General features: G+C 50.5%; 1 protein-coding gene across 4 annotated transcripts in view; it reads left to right on the forward strand.

Annotated features, from left to right (window-relative positions):
- Positions 1-8682: 8682 nt before the first annotated feature.
- The window catches only part of STK40 (serine/threonine kinase 40), a 39356-nt gene continuing 30552 nt past the window's right edge, over positions 8683-17486 (forward strand). Inside the window, exons 1-2 of one of the 4 annotated variants that reach the window (XM_067533775.1) lie at positions 8683-8847; positions 10513-10564. The gene's annotated coding sequence lies outside the window, so the exon portion shown is untranslated. The remainder of the gene's footprint in view (positions 8848-10512; positions 10565-17486) is intronic. The other 3 variants (XM_067533773.1, XM_067533776.1, XM_067533774.1) reach the window with 3 other exon arrangements.

A 17486-nucleotide genomic window follows, 5' to 3' on the forward strand; every position in this document is an offset into this window, starting at 1 on the left:
AAGCATGCAAGCTCTCAGGGATAACTGTGTTGTGACTGTAAGCGTGACCAAAGGGCAGAAGGGAGGAATATGCTGTCAGAAGTGACATGCTTCTTGGTTAAATAAAAGCACAAAGCGGCCATGGTTTCTGGATCCCACTGTTTTTGGGGTCATCTGGTGACATGTCTCTGTATGGCTTATCCTGGGCCGAGCGTTGGTGCCGTGAGAGGAGAAGTTGGTGTGTTGCACAGGATGGGGAAGTCAGAGTGTGGTATAGGACTGGACACACTCCCTTTGGCAGAGGCCTGGCACATTAAGATTTCATACTGAAGGAAGGAAGGCAGGCACAAACCAACAGCCGTAGCATGAATCTGAGAGAGGAGCTAACCAGGAAAACCTCTGTAGGTGGCAGTCAGCACAGGGTGTGTGCATCTAGCCTGCAATTTACCAGCATAAGAATTTGTCTATGTATGGAGTTATTCTGGCATAACTCCTATTCCTGACAACTTCTCATGCAGACACTCTTTATTTCAGGATAAAAGGGCCTTGTTCCAGTTTAGCCTAAGCTACTTTGAAAATGGATTAAGATAAACTGGAATAAAATTCTCTCATTCTAGAATAAGAGCATCCACATACAGTTAGGAACAGCTATTGCACTTTACATTCACACCCTGCCTTAATCCGCAGTACTTCCCAGTATAGACAAGCCTTTGGGCTCTTTGGAAATCCCCACCTTCCCTAATCCCTCCCCAGTCTCCTTTCTCTTTCACGGATCTACTCTGTTCTGTATAACACCGGCTATGGAACTTCCCCAACATAATTCCTAGAACAGATCTTTTAGAAGAACATCCAGTCTTGATTCAAAATGCCAGTGATGGAGAATCCATCACGACCCCTGCCAAATTGTTCAATGGTTAATTACTCTCACCATTAAAAATTTACACTATTTCCAGTCTGACTTTGTCTAGCTTCAACATCCAGCCATGGGATCGTGTTTTGCTGCTAGATTGTGGAGCCCATTAGTCTATATTTTCCCCCCATATAGGTACTTATAGACTGTAATTGTCACCCTTAACCTTCTCTTTGTTAATACATTGAGCTCCTTGAGTCTATCACTATAAGGCAGGTTTTCTAAGCCTTTCATCATTTTCCTGGGTTCAATGAAAAGCTGCTCCAATTTATCAACTTCCTTCTCAAATTGTGGGCACCACCAGAACTGGACATGCTATTCCAGCAGTGGTTGTACCAGTGCCAAATACGGTGATAGAATAATCTCTCAACTCCTACTCGAGAGTCCGCTGTTGATGTATTCCAGGATCTCATTAACTTTTTTGGCCACAGCCTCATACTGTGAGATCAGGTTCAGCCAAGACCCCCCACGTCTTTTTTTAGAGTTGCTACTTCCCAGCATAGAGTCCCCCATCCTGTAGGAATGACTGACATTCTGTGTTCCTATATGTAGGCATTTACATTTAGCCATATTAAAATACATATTGTTTGCACCCAGTTTACCAAGTGACCCAGATCAGTGTGAATCAGTGACCTGCCCTCTTCATTATTTATCACGGTCCCAATTTTTGTCTCCTCTGCAAACTTTTATCAGTGATGGTTTTATATTTTTCTTCCAGGTCATGGATAAAAATAGTAAATAGCGTAGAGCCAAGAATTGTTCCCTCGGCAACACCATTGGAAATACTCCCACTGGGTGTTGATTCCATATTTACAGTTACATTTTTAGACCTATCAGCCAGGTTTTAATCCATGCACGTTTATATCATTACCCTTCTTTAATTCTTTATTAATCTTCCCTTCCCCATGCGTATAGAAAAGGAAACTTCTAATCTGGGCCTCCAGCCTTTTCTAGTCTGCTCCTAGGGCTGTGTGCCGGAGCACGAGGCTGGTTGCTGGATGGCCTGCTTCCTCTGCTGGAATTCCTTCCTGGAATGTGGTGACTCGCAGCCACCTGTCCAGCTTCTCCCTGGATCCACCCCAGATTTCTGGACAGCACTTTCCTAGCTCACACGTTCATCCTAGGCAGCTGGGCTTGCTTGCTTGGTTCAGATTTCCCCCAGCAGTGCCCTGGCAAATCCTTGTGAGCGTGGGTAGTGCAGGCTGTGCCTCAGGCAGGAAAGTGCACAGAGTGCTGATAGTTCAATGGGATGAGTCCCCCTCGCTGTCACACAAACAGGAGCGTCTCTTGAAATAGTTCTGTCCTGGAGCTCTCCCAGCCCGTCCTCGATGCTCTAGCTGGGTGAGAGTGACAGGGATCCCTTAGCCAGTTGGGCTGGGAGCTCCTGTGCCTGGCTTGGCTCTCTAGGGACACACACATCAGTTCAATAGTGTCTAGCTGAGCTTGGCCATTTCCTGCCAGCAGATGAGTGGGACGCGGTGAAGCTGGATCTTAAGTGGGGAGATAATAGAAGGATCCCGGCTTCCATGCACATGGTCTGTCATTTCTGCCAGTCTTGCACCTGGTGTGGGAGAGGACTTCAACCCCTGCTGCCTTCATCCAGCCCAGTCCACCAGCACTGCATGGCATGATTACAGAAGTCACTGTTCTGGCCTAGCCTTCCTCGTGGAGCACCGTGAGGTATCAGTGCTCCAGGGTGCTGATGTTTGTTTCCACAAGAGACAGGCTGTCTAACCCCACAAAGAGACACCAGCCTGGGACCACTCTGTTCATCTCAGCAGCCATACCGGGGGCGGGGAGGGTTTGCCTGATCTTCACCAGGGAAAGTAATGGGACTGAAATTACTTTTTGAGGATTCACTGATCTAAATTGTCACTCAGGCAACACAAAGGGTGTCCCTGCCAGCTCTCTGCTCCAGCTCGCTGCTGCTCCCTCAAGCCAGGGAGGAGGCAGCCTGGGCCCCAGCCAAGGTCAATAGATGACTTCACCCTATTGTGACAGGGATCTTTTTGTCAGTCAGCACTATCTGGCTGCCCTCAGATGGAGCTCTGGTCTCTTCCCCTCACTCGTGCACGTCTGGGTCTGTATCAGAGGATCACAGCGCGGCCCTCCTCTCCTGTTTATCATCTGAGAGCTCAGGTGTGGGCATGGCTGAGTCAGGTGCAGCTGTTCATTAACACACGGGGACAGTCTGAGCTGCACTGTGAGCTGGCAGGAGCCGTGCTGGAGCTGGAATGGTGTGCAGGTTCGGAGGGGAATGCAGTCTGGGGAGCGGAGCAGGGACTCCCCTTCCAGCTGCCGTTCCCATGTCTGGCCGTGGGTGTGTGCTCTGGGGTTGGGGACACAGGAGTCCGTCGCTGTGGGAGGGGTTTGGGAGTCAGAAGTTCTGAATTCTATTCCTGGCGCTACCCGTGACTCGCTGGGGCCCCTTAGGCGTGACGCTTGATTTCCTCAGCCGTGATCTGGGGCACAGGTGGTGTAGTTTGGAGGGGGTGGAAGCCCCGGGGCGAGGTACTAGGAAGGAAGCAGTCTTTATTTATTTATTTATTTATTGTTCTATTTCCAGATTCTTTAAGGCAGCGGCTGCTGCAGGGTCAGGGTCTGCCCTGGGCACAGGCAATGGAAGCGATGGCTTGCACACCACCCACGTCTCCCCAACCCCCGCAGGGGCTGGAGGGTCTGTGTGTGACGGACACAGAGACAGACACTGGCTCGTTGGCCCCCCAAGCTGTGGGGGTGGGGGGAAGCTGCTTCTCCTTGGGGCCTGGCGGATGGATGTCTGCTGAGGTGGTAATTCTGGGGCAGAGAAGGCATCTTCTACTCACACAGAGCAGCTGCTGCCCCCCATCACCCTGCACCTCCTGTTGCCATGTACACAGGTGCAGAGGGTGAGACGTTACCCAGGGAGCATGGAAGTGTTTGCACCCACTTGGCCTGGGGGTAAACAGCCCCCCCATGGCACTGGTCAGCAGAGAACTGGGCCCCCCACAAGGCAGCTCCCAGAAGGGAAAAGCTATACTTTGCCAAGGCTCAACTAGTCCATCCAGTAGGGGCCAAAGACATGCCCCACCATATCCATCTGCCAGATCCAGCTGCACTGGCTCCCCCCCTCTCCCCGCCACGTACACACCCCAGCTCTCCACTCACACACATTCTGCCCCATGTTATGTTTTTCTCCAGCTAGTGAGAGTTAGGTGGAAAATTCCCTGACCTAGCAAGAATCACAGACCCTTCTGGAAAAGGGAGAGCCATGATTTCACAAGCTGGCTGGTGTGGCCACCCGGGACATTTTCTGAGTTAAAGGGCAGCTGGTGTGGGGGAAGGGGTTGGTGCCCTCCTCCTCTGCTATCTAGGTTTCTCTTTCTCCGCACACGTGCTTTCCTGACTCACTCTTTCTGAGCCCGTGCATCCCCTGGCCTGGGGAGCCAGGGCTCGCTGTAGCTCCCTGCGTCTGCTGAAGATGCTGAGAGCCCTGTGGGCAGTGGGAAACAGCTGGCATCCAGACAGAGCAGCACTGAACCAGAGCCAGGGCTTGGGCACTGATTTATAATGATGTGGTTGTGCAACAGAACTAGCTTCACGTGAATAAGCCCCTGATTCATTCGCTCGTCCCACCAGCGCCCAGCCAAGAGCCTCCCTCTTGCATGGACTTTTTAAAGAATTTGGGCATAAATCTGGTGCTTATGCAGCAACAACCTGGTATCACTGAGGAACTTCAGTTCCGCGCTGGCAGGAGTTGGGCAAGATTCCCCCCACTCCAGTTCTGTGGATGCCCCTCAATCCCAACCCACAGCCCCCCTGCTATTCCTGGCTTGGTTGTCCCCTGAGCACAGCCTGCCAGTTGTGCCAATTTGGGGAGCTGGGGTGAGTGTGCAAGAGATGGTTTGGGGTGAGAGACACTGTGCGTGTGTGTGTGTGTGTGTGAGAGAGAGAGAGTGAGTGAGCAATGTGTGAAGGGGAGAAAGGGTGTGTGTTTCCAAAGCTCTTTCAAAACCCCTTTGAGTGAGTGAATGTAGGGGGTGGGGAATTGCACCCTGCGGCTGGGGAAAGTGCAGTTTGCTGGCCCTAGAGACCCACAACCCCCCTGCCTGTCCATCAGGGTGCGTCATCCAATCACCACGGCAACCTGGCTCCATGACAGCAGAGATGTAATGTCCCAGCGGCTTTGGGCAGCATGGGAACAGATTTCCCAGTACCCTAACTACAGCCCAGGCTGTGGTGGGTGGGGGTGGCTGGGGGTGGATGGATGGAGGGTGCATATGGGCGTAGATTGATTTCTCAGGATGGGTGGCAGCTTCTTTTATGCCCCGGTGGACAGAGCCAGTGTCCCCTGTGCTTCTGGTGATGCGTGTGGTCCCTCAGCAAGGTCTCCCGTTCCTGCAATGCCGCTGTTGAGTGAATAAGGCGAGGCTCTCCCTTCCCGCTGTGGGGCCTGCGGTGCCTGGAAACAGCTCTCAGCAGTGACAATAACGTCAACGAGATCAGCTGGGCATTAACCCCTGCTCTCTGCATCTGCGTCAGCCGGTCAACAGAGCTGGAGAGGGACCAGCTCACCATTCCCACGAAAGGAAGACTCTGCCCTTCCTGGAGTCAGGGCTGCCCAAAGAACCACAGGGAAACCTCAGGCTGCAGCCTACACATGCACGCACCTCTCCAGTCCCCTTGGGAGCTAGGGGCAGCAGGGGGTGTCACCTCTACACCACACTCGTAAAGACAAAGTGACCCCACAGCTTCAGTATGACACAGTTCGCAACATGTCCAGGCAGCTCCCAGGAAGAGGGATGGATTCACAGACACCAGGATGACAGCAGCCCCTTCTTGCAGCAGCATTGGCTGGTTAGTTACAGCTCGCACCAGGGAAATGACTGGAAGTGCTTTCTGTGCGGCCTCTGAGCCAGTCTGGAGCAGCTGGTGAGACAGCTGCACGTTGGGGGGCTTCAGACAAAGCCCAGTCCCATCTGCTTCCCACTCTCAGGAGTGGGTGTGTATAGGAACTGGACTTTGGGGATTTCCCAGGCCTTTGCAGTAGGGAGACAGGCACAGTAACCACAGCCCAGGGGCCCTCACTTGGAGATCCTCAGATGCATATCCATGTAGGGACAGCCCAGGTGTCAATCCTACCGGACTCCAGGGAGCTGCTGGTCTCAGCCATGCTGGGTCTGGACTGCAGCAGGAATTGACATGTTGGGCCACAGACAGGAGTTTCCCTCCCCATCCCCTGCCACTGTCTCCTGATCCTCATTAATGCAGGCGCCGGGATCTTCCATGGCATAGGCTAGGAAGGACCATGTGGGCTGTTGGTTCCATCTGTTCTTCTGCAGACAGGACGTTGCGGAGTAACTGGGCATTGGAATATCCCGGAGTATCACAGCCACAGTAGAGCATCCTCCTTGCCCTCCTTCCCCGTGCCCCCCACCCTTAGCTCTCCCGTGGCCGGCTGGTGCGATCAGGAGGAGGGGAGTAATTGGCTGATGTTCCTGGGCTTTTTGTGGTTGCTGCAAGGCAGAAAATCCAGAGAGGGAGGAGGCCCTGCCTGTTGCATGAATCACCCTGCGTGATGCAATTGCTTTAGAGTGCCCATCTGCTGCTGCCCTCTGTGTGCAGCTGATTCACCAGAGGCGTGGTAGGGAGCGAAGGCTGGGAAGAGATTGCATAAACTGTGCGGGACGGGTTATTGGGCTGCTTCACAGAAAAGGCTGCTCCAGCACCACACCTGACATGAATCACCTGTCGCCAAACATCTGGGAGCTGGAGGAGATCATAAAGGGCTGCCCGCCATCTCTGGTGTGTCCCCATCTCAGCCCACTCTGCGGGCGGGGACTCAGAAACCCCTGGGGCAGGTTCATGCATGTGTCCCAATTGCACTCTCTGCCTGAAATTGCTAGCCATGGCCCCAGCCCAAGGACCTGGGAGTTGTGTTGTGTCTGTGCAGTGCAGTCACACTACCAGCTCTTGAATCGAGCAGGGAGCAGCGCACTGTGGCAGCTATCCCATTGTGCAACTGCAGGCAGGGCGCTTTGGGAAGGGTTTGCAGTGCCTCATGGGGCAGGCGCAGCGTCACATGCGGGTTTCTGTATCCCATCCTTCCATGGGCATCCTCCTGGATTGACAGCTGCTTTCAACAGCCGTCAGCCAAACTGACATTACCGAACACAAACACAAGAAGCCCACAGATGTGTGTGAGGGGCGGGTGGGGGGAGGGAAGTTTGTGACAGGGAGTGAGTGTGCGTATGTGAGAGACAGTGTGTGCTGAGGGACAGTGAGCGTGTCTGCACGCTGTCTCTTTAAGTTCAGACAGCAGCCGGAAGCAAACAGTCCTGAGGCAGAAGCTAGTGCACAGACAGCTGGTATCCTCCTGTCTCCCCCAGCCCAGCTCAGAGGAGACCTGTACAGAGGTGAAGGGAGGGGGACACCCCAACATCAGCCCCCACCTCCCTCCCTGGCTCTGCACAGCACGTCAGGAGTCTCTCCCCCCTCCTCCTCCAGCAGCAGCCTGCGCTGTCTGCAGGCCTGCTGTAGGCGAGCAGGCCTGGTTCCCTTGCAGATCTCCCACAGCCTCGTCTCCCCACACACCCGGGAGAATGATCCAGCCCCACCCCTGTAGTCCAGGCAGGAGCCTGTTTGCTGCCAGGAGCCCAGCCAGGCAGTGGCTGTGTGAGCTCTCCACTCTGAGCAATTTCAAACTTCCTAGGGCTTTGTCTGGAGGCGCACATGCCTGTGTAGCTGGAGTGCAGGGCAGCGCCGCAGGTTTCAGAACAGTGAGCCGAGCGGTCAGGCTGGACCGTGTGGATAGCTCCTGGAGCCCGGTTATGGCAGGCGGCAGCTGGAGCACTGGAGGGTGTGTGCAACACAGGGTGACCAGACGGCAAGGGTGGAAAAGCAGGACGCGGGTGGGGGCTAATAGGTGCCCATATAAGACAAAGCCCCAAATACTGAGACTGTCCCTGTAAAATGGGGACCTCTGGTCCCCCGCACACCCCTGACTTTCAGCGTCTAGCAAAGCTGCCAAGGGCGGGTCCCAGGCGCAGCTCTGGCCCGTGTGGTGCAGGTCTCCTTCGAGGAGGCGAGCCGGGCGCTCGGCTGTCGCCGGAGGGCTCCATGGGACGCGCTCCCCGGCCGGCGCCGGTGCTTCGTCCGTTACCGGTGTCCCGGGGAGCTGGTTGGAGAGCGGCTGCTTTCACCCGCCCGCTCGCCCGTCGCTGGGCGTCGGGGTGTTTCGGGGGGGGGGGGTGGGCGTGTGGGGCGCGGGCTGGCCGTGGGGCTGTGCGCCGGACCCCAAAGCATTGGCCAGGGAGGACAGCTCCCGGTGGAACCCCAGGGCCTTTGGGTGCATGGGGGGGAGGGGCCTGCACTGCTGGGGCCAGGCCTGTCACCATCCCACCCTGGGCAGCGCGGGCAAATATCCACCCAGCTCTCCTCCAATCACAGCCAGGCAGCTTTGTAACATCCCAGTTATCCGCCAGTCCCCATTCCCCCTGCCAGCCCACCTGGGGCGCAGCCAATCAGCACAGGAGATTGACCCGCCCTGCCCCGTCACCTTCCCGCCCGCCTCTGCGGTGATCAGCCAATCGGCAACCAGCACCCGCCAAACTCCTCAAGCCCCTTCCTGCCTGGTTACGGTTTCATCCAATCAACGTTGGCGGCGCTGGCCCCGCCTTCCAATCAGGAGCGGCTCTGGAAAGACCGAGTCATTCCCTTCGCCGGGTAGCGGCCGCCGCCATCTTTGCTGTGGTCGGAGCCGCCAGGAGAAAAGATGGCGGCGGGGGAGAGGGGCGGCGCCAGGCGGAGGAGCGGCTCGCGCTGGGGTGCGTCACTTCCGTTGTCAGGTGGCCGCCGCCGAGAGCGGAGCGAGCCGGGCAGGAGGCGGCCGAAGTGCGGCCTGGGCTGCGGCAGGAGCCGGATCCCTCCGGCCGGCCCGGGGGTCATGGGTGAGGAGCGCTGAGCGGCCGCCGGGACCGGTGAGGGGGGCGCGGGTCACCCCCGGGGCGGGGCGGGGCGGGGCCCCATGCCCCCGTTGTGGGGAAGGGATGTTGTGTCCCCGGGGGCGGGGTTAACCCCCCCGGGTAGTGCCCCCCCCTTGGGGGATGGGGGGTTGTCCCTCCCCCCCGGGTAGTGGCCCCCCCCTTGGGGGATGGGGGGTTGTCCCTCCCCCCCGGGTAGTGGCCCCCCCCTTGGGGGATGGGGGGTTGTCCCTCCCCCCGGGTAGTGACCCCCCCTTGGGGGATGGGGGTTGTCCCTCCCCCCGGGTAGTGACCCCCCTTGGGGGATGGGGGTTGTCCCTCCCCCCCGGGTAGTGGCCCCCCCCCTTGGGGGATGGGGCCGTGCCTGCTGGACTGGGGCTCCCTCCCTTGGCCCAGTTGCCGTGGCTGAAATCTCTCCCGTTCTTGCCCATTCACCTGGGTCCTGGCAGCCGGGCAGGACCGCAGCTGCAGGAGCCACTGCAGCCTCCCTCGTCCTGCAGGGACCAGGGCTTGGAGCCCCTCCCCAGGAGCCCCGGTGCTCACACGGTGTCCCCCTTTCACTGGTGTCCGGGCACAGGTATGGGCTGGTCAGAGCTCTCCCAGGAGCCCGGGGAGTTTCTCTGGAGGTCCTTGGCCTGGAGTCTCCTGCCCGTGTCTGATGGACACAGCAGCAAGTGACCGAATCCGCCAAGCGCTCCCACTGCCGTCCTGCTGCCCAGCAAACTGAGTGGTGAAATCCTGCACAGCTAGTGATGGGAAAGGCCAGTGCTAGTGGCATAAGCAGTGGTGGGGTAGCCTGGGCCAAGGATGCAAGAGAGACCAGGGGAGGTAATGTCTTTTATTGGTGTTGGGGAGAGAGCCCAGCGTTCAGGCTTACACCTGAAGAAGAGCTCTGGGTGAGCTGGAAAGCTTCTCTCTCTCACCTCCGGAAGCTGGTCCAATAAAAGACTTCACCTGACGAATTTTGTAGCTCTCTTGTCAGGCATGCTCCTTCACAAGGAGTCTCCCAGGGCACTTTGCAGAGGGAGATGTGGGCATTCTTCTCCCGCACCCACAGCCTGGCTGCTTTGCTTCCGAGGTGACTGACGCATGGTGGTTTATCATTATTTATAGGCTGCTGGGTTAACTGCAGCATTTCCCAGTTTCTGGTGATTCGCCCTGGCGGTTTCAGGTTTAACATGTAATATGGTTTGGGGTGTTCTCACCACGTCATAACCCAAACCGTCTCCCTCCCCACTTCGGATAGCGCCCGCCCTGTGACTGGCAGCATTAGTTTATTTATCTTGCTATGTCCTGAATTCTTTAACTACATAGATGATAGAAACAAGAGTCAGCAAGGACCTGTTATTAGTCATATAGTATTGCAGATGTGCAAACTGCTTTGTGATGAGTATAAACATGCTGAGTGAAGAATGGAGTCCTGGCCCTGAAGAGGCGAAGTCTGAATGCAGGAGTGGATACCATGCGATGCAAACAGTGTTGCCAGGGAGAGTCTTACCCAGTGGTTACACCTGGTCCCAGGACTCGAGACTTCTTGGCTGCATCTGCTCTAGGAAAATGGGGACCTGTAATTCCCCACTGGTTGCTGTAGTGTAGACAGGGTTCAGATGTTTGTACCATCCTGTCATTTAACCTACACCACATCTTACACCTTTCCTACAGTTGGTGGAGCTGCGCTGCTGGGAAATGAAAGAACCTAATTCTCCTAGTGTAGGTAAGCCCTAGGCTCTCTTCTTAGTTCTGCCACTGACTCACTGTGTCATTAGGAAAATCACCTTTCCATGCATCTTTACCTTAATCTGTAAAATGGTGCTTATTGTGCTTTCCTGTCTTACACTTAAGTTTTAATTAATGAATATATAATAATCTACTTTGAGTTCTGCATGACAGGTGCTATACAAGTGCAAACACAGAGGTGGGAGGTCACTGTAGCTGGAATGCTTGGTGGAAAAGTTGCATTTGAAAGAAAATGAACATGTTGTCTGGGTCTCTGGTTTAGCTCCTTGTACGTGCTATGTAATTCTACAACAGGGTCAAGGAAATTGCCCCAATATCTTGTTTTTTAACTGCAGAAACTGAGTAAATAACTGGTTATCTCTAAAACCTCCAATGACAGATTGATGTAGCTGAGAAAACCTGAATATTGGCTAGGATTTCCAGTGGTTCACATAAGCTTAGGAAGAAGCCTCACTGAAATCTTGGTGGAAAACTGGAGGAGAAAATAGTTATTTATGCACATTATGAATCTGTCTGGTATGCAAATTTTATTGTACTTGGGGTGTTTATTTATTGAGTAGCCTAGAAAGATTGAAGTGAACTTGATTGTGAAATTGTTCAGGTTGTTCAGGTGTTGAACTTGTTCATACTTATATCCTGCTGTGTGAGAGTTGGAAACATAAGCTGGCATGTGAACTCTTAAAAGGATAAATGGGGTGGACGGGAGATGAAAGTTACTCTAGCCATTCACATCTAGGCTCCAGATTCAAATCCTGATAAGGTTCCTAATGGTAGTGGATTTTCTGCTGCTCTTGTCCTTAGTAGCAGTTTGTTCTGATCTATGAAGAATGAGGCCGTTCAGGAAGACACCTGGAACTAGGTTGAGTTGTGGTTACCCAGTTGACCCAAGACTGGCTTCCCTGGCTCCAGCCCATGGTGTTCTTACTTTCATAAGCACCAAATTAATCCATTAACTCTTTAACAATATGTATGCATAAAAAATGATTTTAGAGCTAAATGTCTTTGTCCAAAAGTGCTTTAAGTTTGGTGTTACTGTTTGTTTAGCACTTCTTGCATGTAAAGTAGTAGCCTAGTGCTATGTATTCCTGCTGGTGTTCGTGCACAGAAAAACCCATGGACTCCTGTGAAGATGACTTTACATCTGTACTGTTTTACTCACCTGTGTAACAGCTTTGGAACCTTCCTGTAGAAAATGCTTTGACTTCAACATCATGGAAACTTAGTCTGACTTATTTTTTTCAGGTAAAATACGTGGGAATTTACAGTGAAGAATTTTAGGGAAAACGTGGGTGACTCTTTAAATTGGTGCTAAAACCTTAAAAGGAAGTTTTGCTTTTAACAGAAATGACTTTCTGAGAACATCAACAACCTCTGAGTAAAGCTTTCCATCAAACCTGACGATGGAGTTGTGATGTCCTGACTCTCTCAAGATCCCCTACTGACTTATGAGTAAGGAAAACTGGCTTCATGATCCTATTCAAAAATACAGAAATCTTAACGTTTTCTCTCTTTCTTACCAGGCCACTGAATCTCTGAGAAACAGATTTTCTTGGTCCTGCACAGTTTTTTGTGGCATGGAAACCAGTCTCCTATTGACTCATCTCTTAAGGGTGTGTTCAAAGGTAGCAGCAGTTAGATATAGTTATTGGACTAGTTCATGAAATTACAGAAATGCAACTACATTCACACTGGTCTTCAACCGCTTGCCCCATTCCTTTGCCTACATTTGGTCAGAGAGGTAAGCTTCCTGACTGTCACTGAGAGAAACTTGCCAAGCCTGCATAGCTTGCATACCTTCCACAAGTAACAGCGCTAAGATAGGCTTGTCCAGTAACAGTCCTATGTGCTAGTGGGCCCCTAGAAAAGCAGCTTTTTCTGTCTTGAGTAACATCTGAAAGATATTTGTAGGACTGAAGAGCAGTTTTTACTTCACTAATTGTGTGTGTGTAGTGTAACGTACATATAAATGTACACAGAATTAGTAAAGTGTGTGTGTGTGTGTGTGTGTACATGTACACACAAAGTCCACTCTTTTCCAGGACCCAGATTGTTGTGACATTAGTTGGAACAACTTACACCTTGTTTATGCAAGTCTGAGCTGTCTTCTGCTAACTGATCTTGGGGCTTCCAGAGAGTCATCCCTGACCAGGACAGCCCAGCACCATTCAAATCATAACTAACTGGTTCTTGTCTAAAATACAGCTGTGCGATACTGGTATACAGTACAAATACTGGGCAATTGTGGTGTGCACTTATCTATATACATATGCACCATTAGATTTCTTACTGTGATGGGTCTCTCCCTGGGATATGACTGCATGAAATGAGACTAATGAAATTCCCAAGTTCCTCACTGTTGGTCTTTTCAAGCATTTCATTGTGGATATAACATTAATTTTTGTGTAGTTTGATAGATACAACCTACTCATTTATGCAACAGAGTAGCACATTGTGAACATGCTGAGGGAACAAATAGCTGATGTTTAGCACTGTTTCTGTTTTCAGTCAGTGTTTAGCAATTTCTTGACTGTCCTTTTCAGTCCCCAGCAGTGAAGGAGAAACTCTTACATACTTGGAGCACTTACCTTAGCTGAGGTAGACGGTGCTGGATAAGAACTGGTTAGCCAATAATCAAGTTTTAAAGATGGGACTGGAGGAGAGTAGAAGATGAATTTTGTGGCTGTGCTGTTCCCGTCATTCACTCGATTAAAATAATGGAGACCCCATTTTACTTTAATCTACCTGGAACCTTGTCAAGGGCACTGGTCTCTTTATCATCAAGTCACCTCACCTGCACCTATGTCCTGTCTGCACTACAGCTTCCACCATTGCAATGACTGCTGGAGAATTCCAGTTCTTCTTTTTGCCATTGTAGGTAGATAAAGCCCTATATCTGCAACCTCAGCCAGCTCTGCAGCATGCCCAGCTCTGCTTCTGTGTGTAACTCATGTTGAGTGGCTTCTCACTGTAGCATAATCTCTAGCAACCAGCATCTGATGGGCTATTTTTCGGAAAACAGTGCCTATTCTGGCAGGTGTCTGAGGTGTCGGATGCTGTATAGTTTTGTTCCCCCCGGCCCCTCCCCCCCCAGGAGTGTGGTGAAAATGGGCTGGATCAAATCAGTCTAAATGACACTTTTAGTTGTAAAGTGATTAGGCTGACGACAGCCTCCAAAATTAAGATTTAAAATGACTGCAGTTCAGATTGAACATCTCTTCTCTCTGCTTCTTCACAGACCATGTTATGTGGAATAATAGCACCTGGCTCTCCACAGCCGAGCCCGTTCTCCTCTACCGTTAAATCCCTAGCTCAGGATAGGTGCTGCTTGGTAGTAGGAGCCGTACCTCTGCTTAGGTTCTGCAGTGGGACTTGCTCTCTCAGGCACTGCAAAACCTGGAACTTTTATTGAGTTTAACTGAATAAGTCCTTGAGCATGTGTTCACTTTTGTATTAAATAAACTTTTTCTAACTGGAGAATTCTTTCCTGGAAATATAAGGAGAGGCAGCTAGCTAATAGTTTGAGACTGCTCTGCTACAGTGCGTCTGAGACTGTCTTGCCAGTGAAAGTAACAAATGGGATCATAACCAATGGGAGGGTTTCATCAACCACTGGAAAGCATCAGTGAGCAAAACCAAGTGTTACGGGAGCAATGAGTGCAAGTGTTCCTCTACAGAAAGGTTCCTTTTTCCTATGGCTAATTACAAAGCTGTGATCCAGTAGCCATTTGGTCTGAGAAGTGAGTGGTCTGTAGGTAGGGTCAAGAAGACAACAGGAGTTCAGACTTGTCTCTGTGTAAACGGAATGAGGGGCAGCTTCTGGCACATTCTCCTTTTGAAGAAGAGCCTGTATTGATGCCTGTGTAGTGAACGGTCCCTGAGCAATGGCAGTCATTAGGATGCAGGAAGTATTTCCCTCATTCTGTAGTGTTAATGCTACATCCTTTCATTGTTTCTTTGTGGCATCCGCACTGATGATTTAGTCACATAATCATATTTCTTAAAAGCATCCTCCTCTTCAGCTGCTTTTTCTCCTTAGGATGTTATGTCATCATCTCCTTTTAAAGACCACACAAAGGGGGAAGCCTTGTAGGTTGTTAGCCACGGTTTGATTAAGGATGACCCTATCAATTTCTGCTGCACTGCACTTTGCTTTTAGTCTAAATAAGTCTTGTGTTATCTGTGTTTGCAGCAGAGACTTGGGGATGCTCTGAGTTTTCTAAATCCTGGACCACACTCCCATTTGGTGTGCTCTCTATTTGGAGGCTGGTGCTAGGATTGCTGAAGTTTCAGCCATATTTTAGTTCACCGTAAGAAATGTCCTTCTCCTGTGAGGGGTAATCGGGATGCCTGTTTTATGGGTTTATGGTGCTGGTGTGAAGCCTGCTGTCATGTAAAAGACACTGCATTAGTCAGGTTGTATCACATCATAACCAGGTAGGCAATCTGAAACACAGATTTTAAAGTGTTTTCTTTCCACCCAGTTAGGGTTATAAGGTATATTACATCTCCTGTTAAAACCAGCAACAGCACCTCACTGCAAAGAATAAAGTATTAGCATGTGCATGAGTCACACGATAATATTCTGTGCATGCAAAGAAGCGTTACTGCAGCTCATTTGTGGAATACTCACTACACACAATAACTTAGGTAAAATAAAACCCAGTGTAACAAAAACACCTTTCGTGATGGGTGCATTTCTTAACCAATACCTGAATGGCTTTATGCCAGTTCTGTGTGAATTGCAGCCCTTTGAGTTAGGGGTGTGCTGGCCATGGAGTTGCTATACAAACAGCAGTCAGTGGCTATCCTTTCCAGTCATCTGCAGGGCCCTGCAGCCATCTTCATTTGGAAGCACGCCCTCTGCATTGTACCATGTGCTGATAGGTTTTGCATCCAGCTTGTCAGCCAGGGGTGTGAGCATGTATTTTTTTGAATGGATTGGAAGCATGGATACTAAATGTTTTGATCTGCCTCCAGCACTAAAAAGTTAAGTTTACTAGTTGGAAAGGGATTGTATAAAGAGCCCTGTCTTCTAACCTTCTGTCCAACAAGAAAATGTTTCCGAGGCTCCTGCTGACAGTCCTTGTTCTCTTCTGTTCCACCCTCTTCTATCGGCTTTTAATCAGAGAAACTGTTTTGCCTTTCAATTCTAAACCAAAATTTTCTTTAATCGTTCAGTTAGGGGAGGAGCCAGAATCTGAATCAGTCTGCAGATTTCCAAGGGCATTAGCCAAAACTTCCGGAGTCTAGACTGTCCTCTTCCCCTCACCCCCCATGTTTCTTTAGAAGGATAGAAGGCTTTGTTCCTCCCAAAGGGCTTTCAAATCAATACACAAGTTATTTGTGTGTTTCAGTGGTGCTTTTGAATAACTGGACTCAGTCATTGACTGTGAGCTCTTTGAATCAGTACTGATGGGTTTTCATTTCATGTTGTTTAGTTTTCCTGTATAGAATTGTTACATTTCCAAAGGTTTATTAGTATTTCAGATGGTTAAAAATGAAGTATGTTCAGATAAACGGAACCTGCACCAAACTACTGGCATCTCCATACAGCAGAAGAGCTAACCTGATTTGTACTTCCTTTTATTAGAAAGTTCTCTGCTTCACTGGCTGCCCTCTGCATTTATCCTTCTTGTAGTGAAGGGGATTGTCTCCATTGAAGAGCCCGTGCTTTGCATTCAAAGGGTAGTGGAGCTGATATTTGCATTCACTCTTTGGAGCATAGTCAAGGGGAAGGAAAGTTCCTGGCTTGGAAAGTAAGCTGAAGCACTGACCTCTGGCATCACCATGCCAGGTCGCAACCTCCTTGCTTTATCATGCTTCATTTTGTATTTTGAATCTGTCCTACAAAGCTTCCCTTAACCCAAGAGCCAGGGCCTCTTGCTCATCTCAGGTCTGATCAATTTGCAACAACCAGGTTTCTAGGGAGGTTATTTAAATAGGTGTCTGAGTCCTATATTACAAAAAGTTGTGGAGTTTTGTTCTACAGCTCTTTCCAAGTGGGAAGTGGCTCATGGAGCTATTAAAATGCTTTCCTGGGAATGTTTTTTCACCATGATCTTAACCAGTTATACATCCCCCAACTGTAGGTCAAATCATACTTGAGGTTTTACTGTGTTAAACTTCAGTAAATGCTTAAGTCCTTCATTTGGATGTAAAGTCGTGTCTATTGTACCTTCTCATCCACACAGCAAGTTTAAAAGATATCTGATAAACTTGATTAAATGGGACTGAATTTTAGCTGGTAAAAGTTTAGAGGCAAACAAGTGTATTTTGACCTGTTGACTCAAATCTCATTTTTTGCTGCTTAAATTTCAATAAAAGCTAAAACTGGCCTCGCAGCCTGTCTTCTCAGGTGCCTGGTCATCAGTGGATTGGAGGAAGCAAGCAGAACAATAATCTTTGCACTAACTCTTGTACCTCATGTTGGAAATAGCCAATTGTTTTTGGTCTTATTCTCAAGAGAGCCTAAGTATACATTGCTTCACATTAGCCAGCATCCATAATGCTGGCTGGAAAAGCAGATTAAGATGCATTGCAAATGACTGGGACTTGTGCTGTTCATCACTAACACTGCTGAGCTCTGCAAGGAGATGCTCATTGGCTTCCCCTTCCTATGAATCAGCAGGCCTGAGGGCCTTGGCACAAAGAAAGCAAAACCAGTAATGCCATCCTAGCTTTTGTTTTAGAAAACGGACTGAATCCTGCTGGGAAAAGCACAGTTATAGGGACACTGAAATGTCTGTCATGAGGGCCTGACCCAATTCCATTTGGAACCAGAATGTGGGTTCCTTGTCTTTCTGGTCCCGTAGGTGCTGGGAGAGCCTCTCACTCAAGCAGGACTTAGGCTACTCCTGGCAGCAGTGACTGACTCGTGGAGAAGGACCTGTGTTCTGTGC

The sequence above is a fragment of the Emydura macquarii genome, unplaced genomic scaffold (assembly GCF_026122565.2).
Source record: "Emydura macquarii macquarii isolate MOO-44397 ecotype Brisbane River unplaced genomic scaffold, CSIRO-AGI_Emac_v2 contig_3348, whole genome shotgun sequence".
NCBI lineage: Eukaryota > Metazoa > Chordata > Testudines > Chelidae > Emydura > Emydura macquarii.